General features: G+C 46.0%; 1 protein-coding gene across 1 annotated transcript in view; it reads right to left on the bottom strand.

The window, feature by feature from the left end:
* Nucleotides 1-20,452, bottom strand: part of MARF1 (meiosis regulator and mRNA stability factor 1) — a 2,255,654-nt gene that overhangs the window by 316,137 nt on the left and 1,919,065 nt on the right. The window lies entirely within an intron of this gene.

Below are 20,452 nucleotides of genomic sequence, written 5' to 3'. Positions count from 1 at the left end.
AATCAGAGGGAAAAGGGTTGGCACGGTTGGCATTCTGAAGGTAGGTACTTTTAGGAAGAGATTGAGGTAGGAGAGGTCTAGGATGGATCTCCATGGTCCGTCCTTCCAGGGGACCAGGAAGAGCCTTGAACAGAAACCTCTTCCTTCTGCAGAGGAGGAGACTGACTCTATAGTGTCCTGGTCTAACAGTGTCTGTAGTACTTGTTGTAAGAGTTGCAACTGCTGCGTAGGAGGTCAAGGAATGCCCCACGTGGGAGGGAAGAGCCAGGACATGAAGTAGCCATTATGGAGACTGGAAAGGACCCACTTGTCTGAGGTGAAACAAGCCTGAAAAAGGAGAAAATGAGAGAGGCGGGCGGACAGAGGCACAGAAAGAGGGGGGGCAAGATCGGCAGGTAGTCAGATGCTACCTGCCCTGTCTTGAAAGGGAATCCTCTGGCTGGAAGTAGGGGCTGCTCTTGGTGAAGGAAGTTGTTTTCTAGTGGGCTTATGAGGCCTTGAAGGAGGAGCGGGTTGAGAGTGCTTCCTAATAAACTGTGTTTTGCGAGGGTAGTTTTGGTGAAACTTAGGGATTGGTGAGGCCAGTAAATGTTTAAGGTTCTGCATCTATTTTCCTTTCTGTTGCAGAGATTTAAAGAAGTCTGCCACCTTACAGCCAAAAAGTGCATTGTGCAGAAGAGCATCAGTGAGTTTTGCCCTGAAAATCATCTGGCAGGGATTGTAGGGGAACCCACGAGTATCTGCGCAAGGCAAATGCTGATGCTGCTGACCTGGCAGAGGATTCAGCAGCATCATAGCTACACTTGGAGTGCCTGGTGACATGGGATGAGAGAGCCAGGAGGACGGACAGTGATGCTTTGGCAGGAGAGTCAGGAATATCTGCCAATTTTTAGTGGCAAATTGTGAGAGAGCAGATGTACTTGGCCATGTGGGTCTGATAGTTCATGGCTCTGAAAGCCAAGGTGGCAGAAGTATAAATCTTTTTGCCTAATCTTTCCATTGTCTTTCTGTCTTTGTCGGTTGGGAGAAGGGTGGTAGTAGGCAAGAGTTTAATGGCTTTGTCAGTGGCAACAGATATAGTGCCTGGGTGGGCACTTTATCAGATTCTTAGCAGTGTCAGGTACTTTGAAAGCCTGTCAGGTCTATGTGGGGCAGGAGACTGAGTCAGGGTTCACAGATGCAGAAGAAAAGGCATCTAGAAAGACGGGCAGGATGGGAAGAAAGTACAGTTGTGTACACTTACCATAAATGTAGATGTTCGAATGTATTCACTGTTGCAGTCATCACATTTGGGTTATCCTGCCAGGGGTAGCCCTTAGTCGGCCTGAATACCAGAGGCTTAGTATTTCTGCATCTGTTGCTGTCACTCCAGGACGGACGTCAGGTCGTCAATGGTATAAAATCAGGCAGCTGACGCCAATACATTAGTTTTTCTTGCCCCAAATAAAGAGCTAGGTTACGGCAGAAGAACACCACCAGTAGAAAGTAAACACCAAAAAATCCCTGCAAGGAGTGAGGAAGAGACAGAGAGAGAGAGAGAGAGACAAGGGGGATGGAGGGTGGGAAACCAGGACTGCAACAGTGAATACACTCGAACATCTACATTTATGGTAAGTGTACACAACTGTACTATGTTCTTCGTGTTTCACTGTTGCAGTCATCACACTTGGGTTGATTCCCAAAGATGAAGAAAAGGGTGGAGGCAGTCAAGAAGATTGGGGGCTGGCTAGAATGCCCTGCAAGACTGTGGTTGCAAAGCCTGCCCTGGAGTTCGAGAAGATAGGCAGGTGGTAATGCTTGGAGAAGGTATGACCAGAACTCCATGTTGCAGCCTCCAGGATGTCACTGGTAGGGACCCCTCTGAGAAAAGCTGCAGAGGTGGAGGTTGCCTTGGTGGAATGTGTCCCAACCCCCTTAGGGGGCGGTTTCCCATGGTATTTGTAGCAGAAATTGATACAATGTGCTATCCATTTGGAGATCGATTGTTTGGATATAGCCTTACCCTCTGCCCCTGCTGCAAAGCTGACTAGCAATTGGTCAATTTTTCTAAACGATTTAAGTCCTATCCAGGTAGAATCTGAGCTGTATGTGCACATCTAGAGAATGCAGAATCGTTTCCCCCTTGTTTTGTGGGTTAGGGAAAAAGGTGGTGAAATGAATAGGTTGGTTGAGAGCCACACTGGACACCACTTTAGGCATGAAAGTTGGGTTAGTCCTGAGGGAGACCCTTGTCAGCATGAAAAATGATGAAGGGCTCTACTGGCATGAGTGCTTGTAGCTCTAAAACTCTTCTAGCTGAAGTGATGGCCAGAAGGAAGGCTGTTTTCCAAGAGAGGAATTTTAACTCTGCTGAAGCTGCAGGCTCAAAGGGGGGTAGTGTGAGCTTTTCCAACACAAAGTTAAGGTCCCAAGCTGGGGTAGGAGCTCTTCTGGGTGGCTTTAAATTGTTAGCCCCTCTTAGGAACTGTTTGATGAGAGGGTGAGAAAATAGACGTGGCTCTGTGCTGCAATGAGCAGAGTTGGCAGAAGCATGAATTTTAATAGAAGAGAAGGAAAGGCCCCTGTGTAGTAGGTCTGCTAGGTAATCCATGATGAGAGGTAGGGAGGGCTGGGCTGTTTCAGCTCCTTTAGACTGGATCCAGGTGCAATACATTTTCCACTTGTCAGCATAGGATTTTCTAGTGCTGGAGCACCTGGCCTCACTTATAACATCCAAGACTTGCTTGCTTAGACTGGCAACTGGAGGAGAGGGTCAGGGAGTAAGCCAGGCTGCCAGGTTCAGGGTTTGCAATTGTAGATGCATGAATTCTCCGTTCTGCTGGGTCTGGAGAGTTGGGATCTGAGGTAGGTGCCATGATGAGAACTGCACAGAAGTGGGTAACAGTGCTGGCATGGCCAGTCTGGGGCAATCAAGATTGCTCTTGGTTTTTCCTCCCTCATCTTGAGTAGAACCCTTGAAAGTAGAGGTAGAGGAGTAAATGCATAGAGTGAGAGGTTTACCCATTGGAAGGACAGGGCATCCCACTTTCCAGGCCTTGCTGTGATGTTCCCTGGTACAGAATTTGCTGAGCTGGTGATTGCTGTGGGAAGCAAAGAGGTCCACCTTCGGGGTCCCCCATTTCTGGGTTACAAGGTTGAAGGTGTGGTCTAGGTGCCACTCGTGTGGATCTAGAAGGTTTCTACTTAAGTTGTCTGCCAGAGAGTTTTGGGAGCCTGGCAGGAATTGTACTTGCAGGTGAATTTGCATGACTGAAGCAGTGTGCCAAAGGGTCATGGCAAGCCTGCAGAGGGGACAAGAATGAGTTCCTCCCTGCTTGTTGATATACCACATCACTGTGGTGTTGTCTGTTTTGACCAGTAGAGGCCCCGGGGAGAGTAGCGGTCTGAAAGCTGTCAAAACGTGCTGAACAGCTAGCATCTCTTTTTGGTTGATGTGCACATGTATTTGATTTGGGTTCCACTGGCCCTGAATGCACCTGCCGTCCAAGTGTGCATCCCAGGCATAATCTGAAGGTTCTGTTAGGGTCTGGGCGGCATGGGGTTGTGAGAAGGGAAGACCCTTGTTGTGGTCACATGCTGCTGCCCACCAAAGAAAATCTTTCCTTAGACAGGGTATCATAGGTATGATAGTTTCCAGATCTTGAGAGTGCCGACACCAAAGGCTTTATAGGTACCACTGTAGTTCCCTCATATGCAGTTGGCATATGGAATGAGTAGAATGCAGGAGACCATGAACCCCAGAGCTTTAAGGATTTTCCTTGTGGATAAAGTACAGTTTTGTACCTGCCATAAATGTAGATGTTCGAGTGCTAATACAGCTGCAGTAATCACAGATGGGTTTTCAGCCGTCAGGCGGTCCCTCGGTCGGCCGAATTCCAAAGTCTTGGTCCGGCGTCAGTTGTTGTCGCTTACTCTTCTGACGTCAGGAAGGCCAGAGTATATAAGACACAGCCGACACCATGTTCTTCAGTCTTTCTTGCCCCAGACGTCAGGTGCCCCCCAAAAGGAAGGCAATACATAAATAAAGCTAATCCACAAATGTAAGCAAATAAGACATAGCAGGATAACCCAGTCAGCAAGTATGAAGAGGTATTCAGGCCCCATGGCCTTACCAAGTGGGGAAGGAGGGTGGGAAACCTGTACTGCAGCTGTATTAGCACTCGAACATCTACATTTATGGTAGGTACAAAACTGTACTATGTTCATCGTGCATACAGCTGCAGTAATCACAGATGGGTAGAGTCCCAAAGCTATGCATAGGGTGATAGGTACTATAAGGAACTGGGTTGAGCCAGAATGCCCTGCAAAACAGCAGTGGCAAAGCCTGCTCTTGTTCTGGAATATAAGGGCAGATGGTAGTGTTTTGTGAAGGTATGTACAGAACTCCAAGTGGCTGCCTCCAAGATATCTTTAGTAGGCACACCTCTGAGGAAGGCTGTAGAGGTGGCTGTGGCCCTGGTGGAGTGAGATCTGATACCAGTAGGGACAGGTTTCCCATGATAGGAGTAACAAAAGCGTATGCAGTGACCAATCCACTTGGAAATGGTCTGTTTGGTAACAGGTTTCCCTGGACCCCCCACAGCATAGGACACAAAGAGTTGGTCTGATTTCCTGAAGGACTTTGTTCTGTCCAAATAGTAACGTAGCTGCCTATGGATGTCTAAAGAGTGAAGCAGCCTTTCCCCTTTGTTTTGAGGGTTAGGGTAAAAGGTAGGAAGGTGTATGGCTTGGTTTAAGGCTACCCTAGATACCACTTTAGGCATAAAAGAAGGGTTGGTACGAAGGGAAACCCTGTCCTGATGGAAGATGAGGAAGGGCTGCACCGCCATGAGGGCCTGTAGCTCAGAAACTCTACGAGCTGAAGTGATGGCCAGAAGGAAAGCTGTTTTCCAGGACAAATATTGTAAATCTGTTGAAGCAGCAGGTTCAAAGGGAGGCAATGTCAATTTTTCTAGTATGTAATTAAGGTCCCAAGCTGGTATTGGTTGTTTCCTTGGAGGTCTTATGTTCTTAGCCCCTCTGAGGAACTGTCGTAAGAGGGGTGTGAGAATAAAGGAGGATCCGTGTTGAATTCTGCAGAAATTGCTGAGGCATGTATTTTGATTGAGGAAAATAAAAGTCCACTGCTCAGTAGTTCAGCTAGGTACTGTAAAACCTGAGGCAAGTTCAATTTTCTAGGGTCCTGCCCTCTTTTCTCCTTCCAACAGCAAAACCGCTTCCATTTTGCGGAGTAAGCTTTTCTAGTAGATGGTCTTCTGGCCTCCAAAATGACATCCTGCACCTCCTTGGAGAGTAGAGTTTGATGTGGTGTTAAGGAATTTTCCATGCAGCGAGGTTGAGTGTTTTCAGCTGACTGTGAAGGGTTTTGAAATTGTTCTGCGTCAGCAGTAGAGGTATTAGAGGCAGGGACCAGGGAGGAGTATGTGTTAGGCTCCTCAGGAGTGGATACCAGTGTTGCCTCGGCCAGTCTGGAGCAATCAGTATCATCCTCGGCTTGTCTGTTCTTGCTTTCAAAAGTACCTTGGGCAGAAGAGGTAGAGGTGGGAATGCATAAACTGACCAAGTTGTCCAACTGAAGGAAAGGGCGTCCACTTTCCAGGCCTTTGGATGGAAGGTCCTTGAGCAAAACCTTTTCAATTGATGGTTTCTGTGGGAGGCAAAAAGATCTATATCTGGCCTCCCCCACGTTTGGACTATCTCTGTAAACACCTGTGGATGTAGCTTCCATTCGTGTGGATCTGTCATATTTCTGCTCAGAGTGTCTGCCAGTGTGTTTTCCATCCCTGGCAAGTACTGTGCTTGAAGTTCGATTTGTCTTTCCAGAGCCAAGTTCCAAAGAGTCATGGCTAGTCTGCACAAGGGGTACGAGTGAGTTCCTCCTTGTTTGTTTATGTACCACATTACTGTGGTGTTGTCTGTTTTTATGAGCAATTGTCCTGGATGCAGGAAGTCCTTGAACGCTGCAATTGCATTTATCACTGCCAGCATTTCTTTTTGATTGATGTGAAGGTGCTTTTCTTTTTGGGGCCATCTGCCCTGAATGCACCTGTCCTTCATGTGCGCCCCCCAGGCGTAATTCTGAGGCGTCTGTGGTTATGACTTGTGCTGCTTGAGGCTTGCAGAATGGGAGGCCTGTGTTTACTTGGCATGCTTGGGCCCACCATAGGAATTCCTTTTGTAGACAGGGAATTATTGGAATAATTGCTTCCAAGCTGTGACTGTGTTGAGACCATAGATTTTTTAGGTACCACTGAAGTTTCCTCATCTGCAGCTTTGCGCATGGGATTAGAAGAATGCAAGATGCCATGAATCCCAGAGCCTGCAGGATTTTCCTTGCAGTAAGCCTGGTACTTTTTGCTAGTATTTTAAAGTACTGAGATAATTGCCCTTGTTTTTCTGGCGTAAGGTATGCCATCTGGGTGTTTGTGTCCAAGCTGGCACCCAGGAAGGTTATTTTCTGAGAAGGTGTTAGCTTTGATTTCTCCTTGTTGATGGTGTATCCCAGAGAAAGCAGTAACCGTGTCACATATGCCAGATGTTTCAGTAGTATATGTTTGCTGTCCGCTTGGATCAGGCAGTCGTCCAGATAAGGGTAAATCTGAATCCCTTGAAGTCTGCAGTAGGCAATCACTGATGCCAGTCACTTGGTGAATACTCTGGGCGCAGTAGATAAGCCAAAGGGCAATGCAGAGAATTGATAGTGGATTGAACCTGCAAGAAATCTGAGGTATCTTCTGCAGCTTTGTCTGATTGGGACATGCAGGTATGCCTCCTTGAGGTCCAATGTTACCAGCCAAAACTCCTTGCCCAGCATGGGAAGAAGTTGCTGTAATGTGAGCATCTTGAATTTTGGTACGAGAAGAAATGTGTTTAGGATGGATAAGTCCAGAATGGGTCTCCAGTCGGTTCCTTTTCTTGGTACCAGGAAAAGCCTTGAATAAAAACCTTGACTCTGTTGGTGCGTAGGTACCTTTTGTATAGCCCTCATGTTTAGGAGCTTTGTAATTTGCAGCTGTGCCTCTACCCTTTGATTTTGTGGTAGGTTTGGCATGCCTCTCATTTTTGGAAGAGTGTGAAATTGGAATTTGTAGCCTCTGTTTATAATGTCCAGTATCCATTTGTCTGTTGTGACAATATGCCAATTGCTTGCAAATAGTGCTAGTTTCCCTCCCAAAGGTGCTGCCAGTTGAATCTTGCTTGGCATGGAGATGAGGGAGTCATTGAGTTTGCTTCCTGTACTGTTGTGCACTGTCTTCACCACCTCTTGGTGCTGGAGATTGCCATTGTCTGCCTTTATATGACCCTTGTGATTGCCCCCTGCCCCTTCCGCGTCTGTATCTGCCTCTTTGGGGCTTGTCAGTGGCTGGAAAGGACCAGTTTTTTGATGGCCAATTCCTGCTAAATCGTGGTGGCTGGACCTGTAAGAAAGCTTTGACAGTTTGCATAGATTTGGCTTTCTCTTCCATTTTTCGTAATATATCCTCAGCATTAGTACCAAAAAGAACATCCTTTTGTAAAGGTGCATCAAGAAGTTTTGCTTTCACATGATCAGGCAGATTTTGTTCCCTAAGCCATGCATGTCTGCGAATGACTGATCCTGTAGCGGCCGCTCTACTGGAGGCCTCTAGGGCATCATAACAACATTGTAAAGTGTGTTTACCCACTTGTTCTGCACTATGCATCATATCCTGTAACTCTTTTAAATCTGGTTGTTCAGGTTGAGACATTTTGTTTTTTAATTGTGATAACAGGAATTGTTGATATTTAATCATATGAAACTGGCAGTTTAAGGCCCTCATGGCTAGGGTGGCCGAGGTATAAACCTTCTTACCCCACCTTTCTAGAGATCTAGATTCCCTTTCAGCAGGAAGTGGATTCTTAGCAGTGGAGGCCTTAATTCCCTTAGGGCCTTGAGAAATGGTTTCAGGATCTGCATTATGGCCTTTGTAGAGGAATTGATGAGAACTAGGTACTCTGTAATATCTATCAGGCTTAACTGGTGCAGGAGGCAGTGAATCAGGATTAAAGCAAGCCTCCGAATAGACATCATCCAGTACCTCCAAAACAGGGGGAATAGCCAAAGGTCTATGCTGAGGTAACCAAAGAAATTCCCTAAGCCTTTTCTTGGAGTCTGAAAAGTCTTGGCCTTCCCAGTGGAAGTGTTCCCTCAAGGCGTGCAAGGTTTCCCCAAAAGAAAAATCCTCAGGGGGGGATACAGAAGGAATAGACTGCTCTGCATCCGAATCCTCAAAAGGGGAATAAGAGTGTTCCTCAGCATCAGAATGCTCTGATAAAATAGATCCCTGGTCAGAAGAGGGGGATTCTTCCTCCACTCTGGGTCTCTTGTCCGGAGGGGCCTGAGAACCTCTGATAAGAGTGATAAGATCCTCAGCCATTTTAAGCATGTGTTTCTTAGGCATGGGTCCAGGAGATGGGCCTTGTGCAGCAGGCCTAGTGTGATGCCTGGCTGCTTTGGATTTAGTAAAGGCCTTAATAGAGAAAGAGGATGAAGGCCTAAATACACCATGGGTGGATGTAGATCTGTCCACATTAGTAGGCTCGACATAAGCAGGGGCTTCGGTTGTAGTCTGGGAAAGGGTCGAAGAACCAGCGGTCTCGGGTACAGAAGACACCGCCGAAGGAGTGTCGTCGGTAGTCAGGGACTGCAAAGGCGTCTCACTGAGAACCGGACCACGTGGAGCCTGTTTCGGCGTGGTGTCGGTGGAGACCGCGGGCCTCGCCTGGCGGTCCTTTTCCTTGCGTTTTTTTGGATAAAACGGTAGTCGGAGTGTCCGACGACATTTTATAATCAAAAACTTTACCAAAAAAGTGTTGGGCGAACTCCGCCCGACACTTGATAGTGCGTTTATTGAAGGTAGCGCAAAAGCGACAGCCCGAGATGTCGTGGTCTGGGCCCAAACAAGGTATGCAAAGGGAATGGAAATCCTTATGCGGTATTTGCTTCCCCCAAGAAATACAATTATTAACTTTTTCTGACATCGGTCTGAGGCAAGAAAAGATTCCCCAACGGCGTACTTCGCTTTAATGAAGACTTCGGTTCCAAATATTTTTCGTAATTCAGGAGCTGGCCGACCGGCACTTGCGAACTGCTTCTGCTTCGGGCACCGCGCGGCAAAAAAGACTGGAGAACATGGCGTCGGCCGTGTCTTATATACTCTGGCCTTCCTGACGTCAGAAGAGTAAGCGACAACAACCGACGCCGGACCAAGACTTTGGAATTCGGCCGACCGAGGGACCGCCTGACGGCTGAAAACCCATCTGTGATTACTGCAGCTGTATGCACGATGAACATCTGGGTTCTGGTGGCTAGTTGAGAGAAGTAGCCTGTCAGGCTTGTTTTTCTGGAGTGAGGAATGCCATCTGGGATGCTGTGTCCAGGCTTGATCCCAAGAATACAATTTTTTGAGTGGGTACCAGTTTGGATTTCTTTTTGTTTACAGTGTACCCCAGGGAGGTCAGTAGGTGCTTTACAAAGGCCAGGTGTTGTAACACCTTTCCCTGACTGTGTGCCTGAATCAGGCAGTCTAAGTAGGGGTAAATTTGAATATTCCTTTGTCTGCAAAAAGCAATGGCTGGAGCCAGACATTGTGTGAAAACTCTGGGAGCAGTGGATAAGCCAAAGGGAAGTGCATAGAACTAAAAGTGTGTAGATCCTGCTCTTAAACGTAGATATATCCTGCAGGAATCCCTGATTGGGATGTGCAGATAGGCCTCTTTTAGGTCTAGGGTGGCTAACCAAGCATCTTTGGATAGCATAAGAAGAAGCTGTTGGAGGGTGAGCATTTTGAATTTTGGTATCACCAAGAAGGTGTTTAGAATTGATAGATCGAGGATTGGGTGTAATTTGCCTTCTTTTCTGGGTAACAGAAAAAGCCTGGAATAGAAACCTTAGTCTATCTGGTCTGCAGGAACAAGCTGTATTGCCCTCATGGACAGCAGGGAATGGACTTACCTCTGCCCACCGGTTTGGAGGAAGATTTGGGAACCCTTTTGGGGTAGGTAGAGTGTGGAAATAAAATTTGTATCCCTGGGACACTATGTTGTTGACGGCCCATTGATCGTTGGTGATAGAGGCCCAGTTTTTGGCATGGGAGGAGATTTTTTCTCCTAGGGGCACAAGGAGGTGGGCAGAGGTAAGGGCTGGAGGTGTAAAGTCATTGTGAGTTCTTTCCATAAGGGGGTGGGCTTAGCACTCCCTGTTTTTGAAGAGGAGGAACTCCATTGCTTAGATCTCTGCATTCCCTGGGGTTGCTGTCTGGGGGGGGGTCTGGTTCCCCTGGGTCTGAGCTGAGCTGGCCTGGGAGGGACCAGTGCTTGGAGGGGCAATGCCTACTGAACCTCGGAGGCTGGACCTGTATAAAGTCTAACTGTCTGCATAGATTTAGCTTTTTCTTCCATCTTTTTTTAAGACCTCTTCTGCCTTGGTACCAAACAAATTATCTTTGTTCAATGGTGCATCCAATAATTTTGATTTCACAAGGTCTGGCAAGGTCTGTACCTTAAGCCAAGCATGACTTCTAAGGACTGAACCAGTGACTGCTGCCCTGCAAGATGCTTCTAGGGCATCAAAGCCACATTGCAAGGTGTGCTTAGTGGTTCTGATGAAGCTTTGTATTATACGAGGTGAAAGCGCGCTTAACATTGATTGTGATTGGGTTTGTGTTGAGCCCATTTTACTGCATTTTGGAGTTGGAACATTAAACCATTTTTATTAATACTACTACATTGATCTGCTTGTTTGACTGCCTTGGATTTCAGTGTTTTTACTGGTTTGGTTCGTTCGCATTTGAAGGTGTGCTTAGTAACTTGGCTTGCAGAATGCATACGCTCTTGTAATTCTATATTTTCTGCACAAGTAGGAAAGGAAGATTTGTTTGAGGAGTTCTACGGTATGCTGCTGATATTTCAGCATGTGGAACTGACAATTTGGTGCCATAACAGCAAGAATAGCAGAGGTGTATACGTTTTTTATCCCATCTGTCTAAAGCTCGGGAATCCCTGTCTGAGGGGGTGGGATTCTTAGCTGAGGTTGCTTTAATACCTTTAGGCCCTTGAGAGATGATCTCTGGGTCAGCAGTAGGATTTTTGAAAAGGAATTTGAGAGAGTCAGGGACTCTGTAGTAACTGTCAGGTTTCCCGGGAGCAGGAGGAAGGGTGTTAGGAATCAAACTAAATTCCATAAAAACATTATCAACATCCAGGACAGGGGGAATTGGCCAAAGGTCTGTGCTGTGGTAAATCTAAGAATTCCCCAAGTCTCTTTTCTGACTGAGGACAGTCTTGACATTCCCATTAGAAATGCTCCTTTAAAGTATGAAGGGTTTCACCAAATGAAAAATCCTCGGGTGGAGAGGCAGAAGGAATGGATTCCTCTATCAGAATTCTCATAAGCAGAGAGGGGTTGCATGTCTTCATATTCAGAAGCATCAGAGTCATCGGAATCCTGTTCAGATAAAACTACTGGGGACAAGTCTCTTCTTTTTGGAAGGGGTAGCCTGGCTTCCCCTAATAAGCATAATAATGTCTTCCACATTTTTAAGCATTTGAGATTGAGGCAAGGAAGCAGGTGCTTGAGCTTGGGTCATCATTTTTTGGGCATAGTTCGTACCCTGGGCCTTAGAAACTCTGTAGTTTTTGAAAAAACTGAAGACGTGACAGAAGTCGTTGGTTTGTGTCGAGTATCGGTAGTGTGAAGAACTTCCTCGTTAGCCGGTGCCTGCTCAGCAGCTCCAGACCCATCCAAGGTAGAGACATCCACAGGATCCTTAGTCGATGAAGAGTCTCGCAGCATACTGGACTCTGAAAGGGTCTCGGTAGCAGCCTGCAAATCCACAGAAGCGGGCATCAGGGGCTGCGAAAGCACCTCACTAACGACCGGAGAACTGACGACTAGCTTAATGGAAGCGTAAGCAGTTTTGGACCTGTGCAGTCTGTCTCTGTCTTTCTCCTTACTTTTTTCGGAAGATCGGTAGTTGGATGGCTTACCGAAGCCATATCGGAATTCAAGGACTGACAGTGAAAATATCTAGCTACAATAAGGGCCCGACGACGTATAGTTATGGCATTGAACAAAGCACAAAAGCGATGGCAAGGGACGCCGTGGTCTGGGCCTAAACAGGTGATACAGTAAGAATGGAAGTCTCGGTGTGGTATTTGCTTTCCACAGGCGAGACAATTGTTAACTTTCTAACATCAGTTAGAGCAAGAAAAAAGGAACCCAACAGGGTACTTAGCTTTAGAAGACTTCGACTTCAATTTGGAAATGAAAACTCAAGTAGCAGCCGACTGGCACTCGTGCAAACTGCTTCTGCTTCGGGCTCCACAGCAAGAAAGACTGATGTAATGGCATCAGCTGCCTGATTTTATACCACTGACAACGTGAAGTCAGTCCTGGAACTACAGTAACCGATGCAGAAATACTAAGCCTCTGGTATTCAGTCTGACTGATGGCTACCCCTGCCAGGCTAACCCAAATGTGAGGACTGCAACAGTGAAACACGAAGAACATCTTCCCTTGCTGAGATAGCTGCCCAACTGGAAAAACTCTGGAATAGTTTTAAAGTCAGATCTACTTTTTCCTGTGGAAGAAAACCTCCCAAAACTGAGGGATCTAGGAAACAATCCTGTGAGGAGTTAAAACTTCTGGATATGCTCTTGAAGGTTTGTGCAGATCTCTCACCCAAGTGATAGATTTTGAAAAACTTTGCAAAGATAAGTAAATCATCTAAATAAGAAAAATGTGAATACCTTGCAGTCTGCAGCAGGTTATTACTGGAGCTAGACACTTTGTAACTACCCCTGGAGCAGTAGATAACCTCAAAGTGTAATGCAGTGAACTAGAAGTATGACCCAGACACAGAAAACCTTAAGAAATGTCAGAAATCGGAAGCAATATGAATATGATCATAAGCATCATAAATGAAGGTAACCAGAAACCATAAATGGGGAATGAAGAGTAGCAGGTTATAAAGAGATTTTTGATTATGGGTACTATCACAAACTGGTTTAAAAAGAAAAGATCCAGAAATGGTCCCAAAGCATCTTCTTTCTTTGGCACCACAAAGATTGCTGAATAGAACCCTTCTCCTGAGGAATAACAGGAAGGAAAACAGAAGTTTGATCTGGCAGGTGAGGAGGAATCCACTGAAAAGGAGAGAGAGAGATTTCCACTGTCATCTGTATCTGTGATAAATCACTTTCAGAACTCATTTGTCAAACTGTCTGTTGCAAAACAGAGGTTCAGATTTTTGGAAAGGATTAAAAGCTTGACAAGGTGGGAAGGGGGAAGAATTCTGGAGATACTCATTCAGACTTGTTAGATTGTCCTTTATTTGGGGGAGGGGTCCTTCTTTCTTCGTGGAACCTTCATGTTGTTGCCTTTTAAAAAACTGCTTACCACAGTCTGCTTATTTTGCTTTTTCATACAAGGTTGCAATAGTATTAAATGTCCTGGTAAACCCAGAGAAGGTAGGATGAAAAATCTGTGAAATCCCCTGAATCAGCTTGCATCTGTCATCAAACTTAAGGACCTCTGCAGCAGACGGTCAAAAAAAAAAAAAAAAAAATGCCTCTACCTAAAACAGGTTTCAAGCTTTCACCTTTAACACCCTCAGGAAGGTTTTGAGTTTGCAACCAAGAAAACCTCCCAAGAGTTCCAGTGACAGCAGCCATGAATTGGCATCAACCCAGTCACAACCACACTTCAAAGAGTGGGTAGCCACTGGAAACAAACATAAGATTGTACAGATGTTTTTCTTCAGATGGGGGAAACAATGCCATAATGTTCCTCATGTTCTCAAAAGATGAAAGCATATATATTAACATACGAGCCTGACAAATGACAATTCTAAAAATAAATGTTACAGAAGGGCACACTTTTTCCCCAAATCAAACGTTTTCCCATCCTTGTTAAAAGGGAAGGTATTGCCATAAATCAGATTATTAGCAACTGCAGGAAGAAATCACTGCTGGGCCTGGTATTTTAAAAACATAATATTGTGAAAATTTATAAAATATCTGCTTTCATGTGGGCAGAAGGCTGGCTTGCTGTCCAGTCAAGTTACAGGCTGTAATAAAATATCATCCAATGCTAAAACAACAGGAAGGAACTGGTGTAACTTCAGAAAATTCCAGTTTTAGTAAATCACATTTCTTCAGAGACAGTGGAATGTCATTATGGTCCCAATGAAACAACCAACTCGTTCTGTTTCAGAAAAAGAAAAACATTCGAAGGGACTGACAAAAGCCATGTGAACTTGCATGCCAATCAACAGAAAGAATTAGCTTACCACTGTTGGTTGTCGAATGCCCACAAGAAAGTACTATTTGGTAGCAGGAAAGCTCTGAAGGGCTTGGCATCAAAGCCACTCTACAGCCTAGCTCAAGCTGATTAACTGCTTGGGTGCAAGGAAGGTCCCTTGAAGCTTAGTAATCTGACCAGATGTTATACCTTTAGCAGAATACAGCACTGATCAATATTATGAATATCACAGTCTATTACTTAAAGTAAAAACATTAATCTAGTGATTCACCTGTATAAAAACAGGGAAAGTTGTATTTAATTCTCTATATAATATGATCCACACACACATGCCTACCCCAAGCTGCCAAAGATCACAACATAAAGTACAGTTGTGTACGAGTGTATTCACTGTTGCAGTCATCACATTTGGGTTATCCCTGCCAGGTCAGCCCAAGGCCAGCCCGAATACCAGAGAGTTAGTATTTCTGCGTCAGATGCTGTCGCTTGAGGACTGACGTCAGGTCGTCAGTAGTATAAAGTAAGGCAGCCGACGCCATTACATTGGTTTTTCTTGCCCTGACCTGTCAGGAGCCCCCAAAGTAGGAGGCAAGGTTCTGGTGGAAGAATCCCACCAGTGGAAAATAAATACCAATATGACCATTGTAAGGAAAGGAGAACAACAAGGAAGAATGGTAATAAAAGGAGAAAGAGAAAAAAGGGGGATGGAGGGAGGGAAACCAGGACTGCAACAGTGAATACCCACGAACATATACATTTATGGTAAGTGTACACAACTGTATTATGTTCTTTGTGTTTCACTGTTACAGTCATCACATTTGGGTAGATTCTCAAAGCTGAGGTCAAGGGCGGAGGCAGTCAAGGAAACTAGGGACTGGCTAGGATGCCCTGCAAGACTGCAGAGGCAAATCCTGCCCTGGATTTGGAGAAGAGAGGCAGGTGGTAATGCTTGATAAAAGTGTGAACAGATGTCCAGGTGGCAGCCTCCAGGATGTCCCTCGTAGGGACTCCTCTTAGGAAAGCTGCAAAGGTGGAGGCTGCTCTGGTGGAGTGTGTCCTGACCCCCTTGGGGGAAGGCTTTCCATACTGTTTGATGCAGAAATGGATGCAATGTGCTATCAATTTGGAAATGATTTGCTTGGAGATGGTTTTGCCTTCTGCCCCTGTAGCAAAGCTAATCGGCAATTCATCAGACTTTTTGAAGGATTTAGCCCTGTCCAGATAGAATCTGAGTTGTCTGTGCACATCTAGAGAGTGAATAATCCTTTCGCCCTTGTTCTGGGGATTAGGGAAGAAGGTGGGCAAATGAATGGATTGGTTGAGAGCCACACTGTACACCACCTTGAGCATGAAGGATGGGTTAGTTCTGAGGGATACCCTGTCTGCATGGAAGATGAAGGGTTCTACAGCTATGAGTGCTTGCAGCTCAGAGACTCATCTGGCTGAAGTGATGGCCAGAAGGAATACTGTCTTCCAGGAGAGAAATTTTAGCTCTGCAGAAGAAGCTGGTTCGAAAATGGGCAGGGTGAGCTTTTACAAGACAAAGTTAAGGTCCCAAGCTGATGGTGGTGCCCTACTGGGGGACCTCAAGTTGCTAGACCCTCTGAGGAACTGTTTGATCAAAGGATGTGAGAAAAGGGGATGCTCAGTGGGAAAATGAGCAGAAATAGCAGAAGCATGAATTTTTATAGAGGAGAAAGAGACCACTGTGTAGTAAGTCAGCTAAGTAATCCAGGATGACAGGGATGGAGGACTGTACCGTATTGGCAACCTTAGCCTGGATCCAGGTGCAGAAACTTTTCCATTTATCTGCATAAGACTTTCTGGTGCTAGGACGTCTGGCCTCACGGATAACATCCAGAACCTGTTTACTGAGGATAGCAGATTGGTTAGGGAATAAGCCAAACTGCCAAATAAAGTGTCTGCAATTTGAGATGCATGAATTCCCCTTCCCTCTGGGGCAGGAAGTCTGGAATCTGAGGAAGATGCCATGGAGACAGTGGGAACAGGCTGCACAGCAAGGGGTACCCAGTGTTGTCGGGGCCAGTCTGGAGCTATAAGAATGGTCCTTGGTTTTTCCTCCCTTATTTTGAGCAGTACCCTAGGGGTGAGAGGTAGGAGAAGAAAGGCATAGGCCCTATAGATTGACCCAGGGGGAAGGACAGGGCATCCACTTTCCAAGCCATGCAGTGATGCTCCCTGGTGCAGAATTTGCTGAACTGATGGTTGGTGTGGGAGGCAAAGAGGTAGACCTTCGGGGTTCCCCATTTCTGAGTTATTAGGGTGATGGTACTTCTGTTGAGCTGCCACTCATGTGAGTCCAGAAGGTTTCTGCTTAATTGGTTTGCCAGAGTGTAGAGAGCGCCTGGTAGGAATTGTGCTAACAGGTGTAGTTGCATGGAAGAAGCTGTGAGCCAAAGGGTCATGGCCAGCCTGCATAGAGGGTAGGAGTGAGTCCCTCCCTGCTTACTGATGTACCACATCACAGTAGTGCTGCCTGTTTTGATCAGGAGAACTCCTGGAGAGAGAAGGGGTTTGAAAGCTATCAAGGCATGCTGCACAGCCATCATCTCTTTTTGATTTAAGTGCAGAGGGATTTGCTGTGGGCTCCATCTGCCATGTATGCACCTGCCGTCCAGGTGTGCACCACAAGCATAGTATGATGCGTCTGTGGTGAGGGTCTGGGCAGCAGGGGTGGGGAGAAGGGGAGTCCCTTGTTGTGGGAGCATGCTGTTACCCACCAAAGAAATTCCTCTCTGAGGCAAGGAATTATAGGAAGAAGAGTTTCCAGGTCTTGAGAGTGTTGACACCAAAGGCTCTTTAGGTGCCACTGAAGTTTCCTCATATGCAGTCTGTCCTATGGAATGAGTACTATGCAAGATACCATGCACCCCAGAGCTTGCAAGATCATTCTTGCACATAGCTGGAGCCTGGTGGCTACTTGAGAGAAGTAGACCGTCAGGAAAATTTGTTTCTCTAGTGTAAGGTATGCCATCTGGGATACTGTGTCCAGACTTGCTCCCAGGAAGATTATCCTTTGGGTGGGCACCTGTTTGGATTTCTTTTCGTTGATTGTATACCCTAGGGAGGTTAGTAGGGTCTTAACAGCCAGGTGCTTGAACAGCTTTTCCTGGCTGTCTGCCTGAATAAGGCAGTCGTCTAAATAGAAGTAAACTTGAATATTTCTTTGTCTGCCAAAGGCAATGGCCGGAGCCAGACATTTTGTAAAAACTCTGGGAGCAGTTGATATGCCAAAGGGAAGCACAGAGAACTGAAAATGTTGAGCTCCTACCCTGAAGCAGAGATATTTCCTGCATGATTCCGACAGGAATGTGGAGGTAGGCCTCTTTTATATCTAGGGTGGCTAGCCAAGCGTCCTTGGAGAGCATGGGTATCAGTTGCTGAAGGGTGAGCTTTTTGAATTTTGGGATCACCAGGAAGGTGTTTAGAATGGATAGATCAAAGATGGGGCACCAGGTGCCCTCTTTTCTGGGCACCACAAAGTCTGGAGTAGAAGCCTTGGGCCTACCTGTTCTGCAGGAACATGCTCTACTGTTCTTCATAGAGAGCAGGGAAAGGATTTGCTTTTGAGCCTCTGCCCATTGATTTGGTGGTAGACCTGGGAACCCTTTTAGAGTTGGAAGGGTATGTAAGGAAAATTTGTATCCCTGAGACACAATGTGCAGAACTAATTGGTCCTTGGTAATGGTGGCCCAGGTGCTTGCATGAAAGGAGAGTTTTCCTCCTACGGTTAAGTGAAGGTGGGCAGAGGGGGGAGGTGGAGGAGGTGAGTCATTTTGAGTTCTTACCATAAGGGGGTGGCTTAGAACTCCCTGGTTTTGAAGTGGAGGTAGTCCACTGCTTAGACATCTGCATTCTCTGGAGCTGCTCTCTGGGGGATCTGTTTCCACGGGGCCTAGGCTGGGCCAGTTTACTCGAGCAGGAAAGGACCAGTGCTTTGAGGGACAATGCCTGCTGAACGTAGGGGGCTGGACTTGTAAGAAATCCTTAACTGTTTACATAAATTTCGCTTTTTCTTCCATCTTTTTTTAAGGCCTCTTCTGCCTTAGTGCCAAATATGTTATCTTTCAGCAAGGGGGCATCTAACAATTTAGATTTGACATGGTCTGGCAGGGGTTGTTCCTTAAGCCATGCATGTCTTCTAATGACAGATACAGTGACTGCTGTCCTGCAAGAAGCTTCTATGGCGTCAAAACCACAGTGAAAAGTGTGTTTAGTTACTTGACTTGCAGAATGCATTAAGTCATGTAAATCTTTAGATTCTGCCAAAGGAGGAAAGGAAGGCATTTTTTGTTTAAGGAGTTCCAAGGTATGTTGCTGAAATTTCAGCATGTGGAAATGACAATTTAGTGCCCTGACAGCAAGAGTAGCTGAGGTGTTTACTTTTTTACACCATCTGTCCAATGCTTGGGAATCCCTGTCTGAGGGGGTGGGATTCTTAGCAGAGGTTGTTTTAATCCCTTTTGGCTCTTGAGAAATGACCTCAGGGTCAGCTCTTGGATTTTTAAAAAGATATTTGTGTGAGTCAGGGACCCTATAGTACCCGTTTGGTTTTCTGGGAGCAGGAGAAAGGGCATCAGGAGTCAAGCTGGATTAAAGGAAAACATCATCCACAACTTCCAGGACAGGGGGAATGGCCAAGGGTCTGTGCTGCGGAAGATCTAGGAATTCCCAGAGTCTCTTTTCAGACTGAGGGTAGTCCTGACTCTCACACTGGAAATGCTCCCTTAAAGTATGCAGGGTTTCCCCAAAGGAAAAATCCTCTGGGTGGGAGGTTGAAGGAATGGAGTCCTCTGCATCAGAATCCTCATGAGTAGAGAGAGGTTGCATGTCTTCATAGTCAGATGCTATATATTCATCTGATTCTTGTTCAGACAAAACTACAGGGGACAGATCTCTTTTCCTTTTTGAGGGGGTACGCTTGGGTTCCCCAGATCTGCATGATAAAGTCTTCCGCCATTTTAAGAATTTGAGATGGAGGCAAGGTAGCAGGCGCCTGAGAGTGGGTCATCAGTTTCTTGGGTGTGGTTTGAACCCTGAGCCTAAGAAATTTGGTCGTTTTTGAAAGAACAGTAGTCATGATATAAGACGTCAGTTTGTGTGGAGAATCGGTAGTGCAAACAACTTCCTTGGAAGCCGGTGCCTGCTCAGCAGCTCCGGACCCATCCAAGGTAGAGACGACCACAGGATCCTTAGTCGAGGAAGATTTCTGCGGCATACCGGACTCCAAAAGGGTCTCAGTAGCGGCCTGCAAATCAACTGAAACGGGCATCAGGGGCTGCGAAAGCACCTCACTGAGTATCGGAGGACTGACGACTAGCTTAATAGAAGCATCGTCAGTAGGTTTGGACCTGTGCAGTCTCTCTCTGTCTTTATCTTTACGTTTTTTCAGAAGATCTGTTGTCGGATGCCTTACCGAAGCCATATCGGAATTCAAGGACGGTAAATGAAAATATCGGCTACAATAAGGGCCCAACAACAGATAGTTATGGCGTTAAACAAATCACAGAAGCTACAAAGGGGGATGTCATGGTCTGGGCCTAAACACGTGATGCAGTAATAGCGGAGGTTTCGGTGTGGTATTTGCTTTCCACAGACGAGACAATTATTAACTTTTTCTGACATCGGTTAGTGCAAGAAAAAAGGGTCCCCAAAGGGGTACTTGGCTTTAGAAGACTTCAACTTCAATTCAGAGACAAAAACTCAGGTAATGGCCGACCGGCACTTGTGCAAACTGCTTCTGCTTTGGGCTCCATAGCAAGAAAGACTGATGTAATGGTGTCTGCTGCCTTACTTTATACTACTGACGACCTGACGTCAGTTATCAAGCGACAGCAACCGACGCAGAAATACTAAGTCTGTGGTATTTGGGCCGGCTGACGGCAATACTGGCATGGATAACCCAAATGTGCTGACTGCAACAGTGAAACATGAAGAACATCCAATGTTCTTCTTTCCACCCTTTCTTATTTTGTTACAGTATAAAGCATAAAACATGTCAACTAAGAAAGAGTATGTTCTTGATGTGATGGAACTAACATTCAACAAATTCAATGAAAAAACGTTCCTCCCCCAAGTCACAATTAAAATACCTCTGATGGCATGCTATACAGAACTACTTTACACTCCTAGTACTAAGTAGTTTACATT

This window comes from Protopterus annectens, chromosome 12.part0, assembly GCF_019279795.1.
Source record: "Protopterus annectens isolate FY-2018-M chromosome 12.part0, PAN1.0, whole genome shotgun sequence".
Classification (NCBI taxonomy): Eukaryota; Metazoa; Chordata; order Ceratodontiformes; family Protopteridae; genus Protopterus; species Protopterus annectens.
Note: the sequence above shows the minus strand (reverse complement) of the source record. Positions and strands in the feature narration are given on the sequence as shown.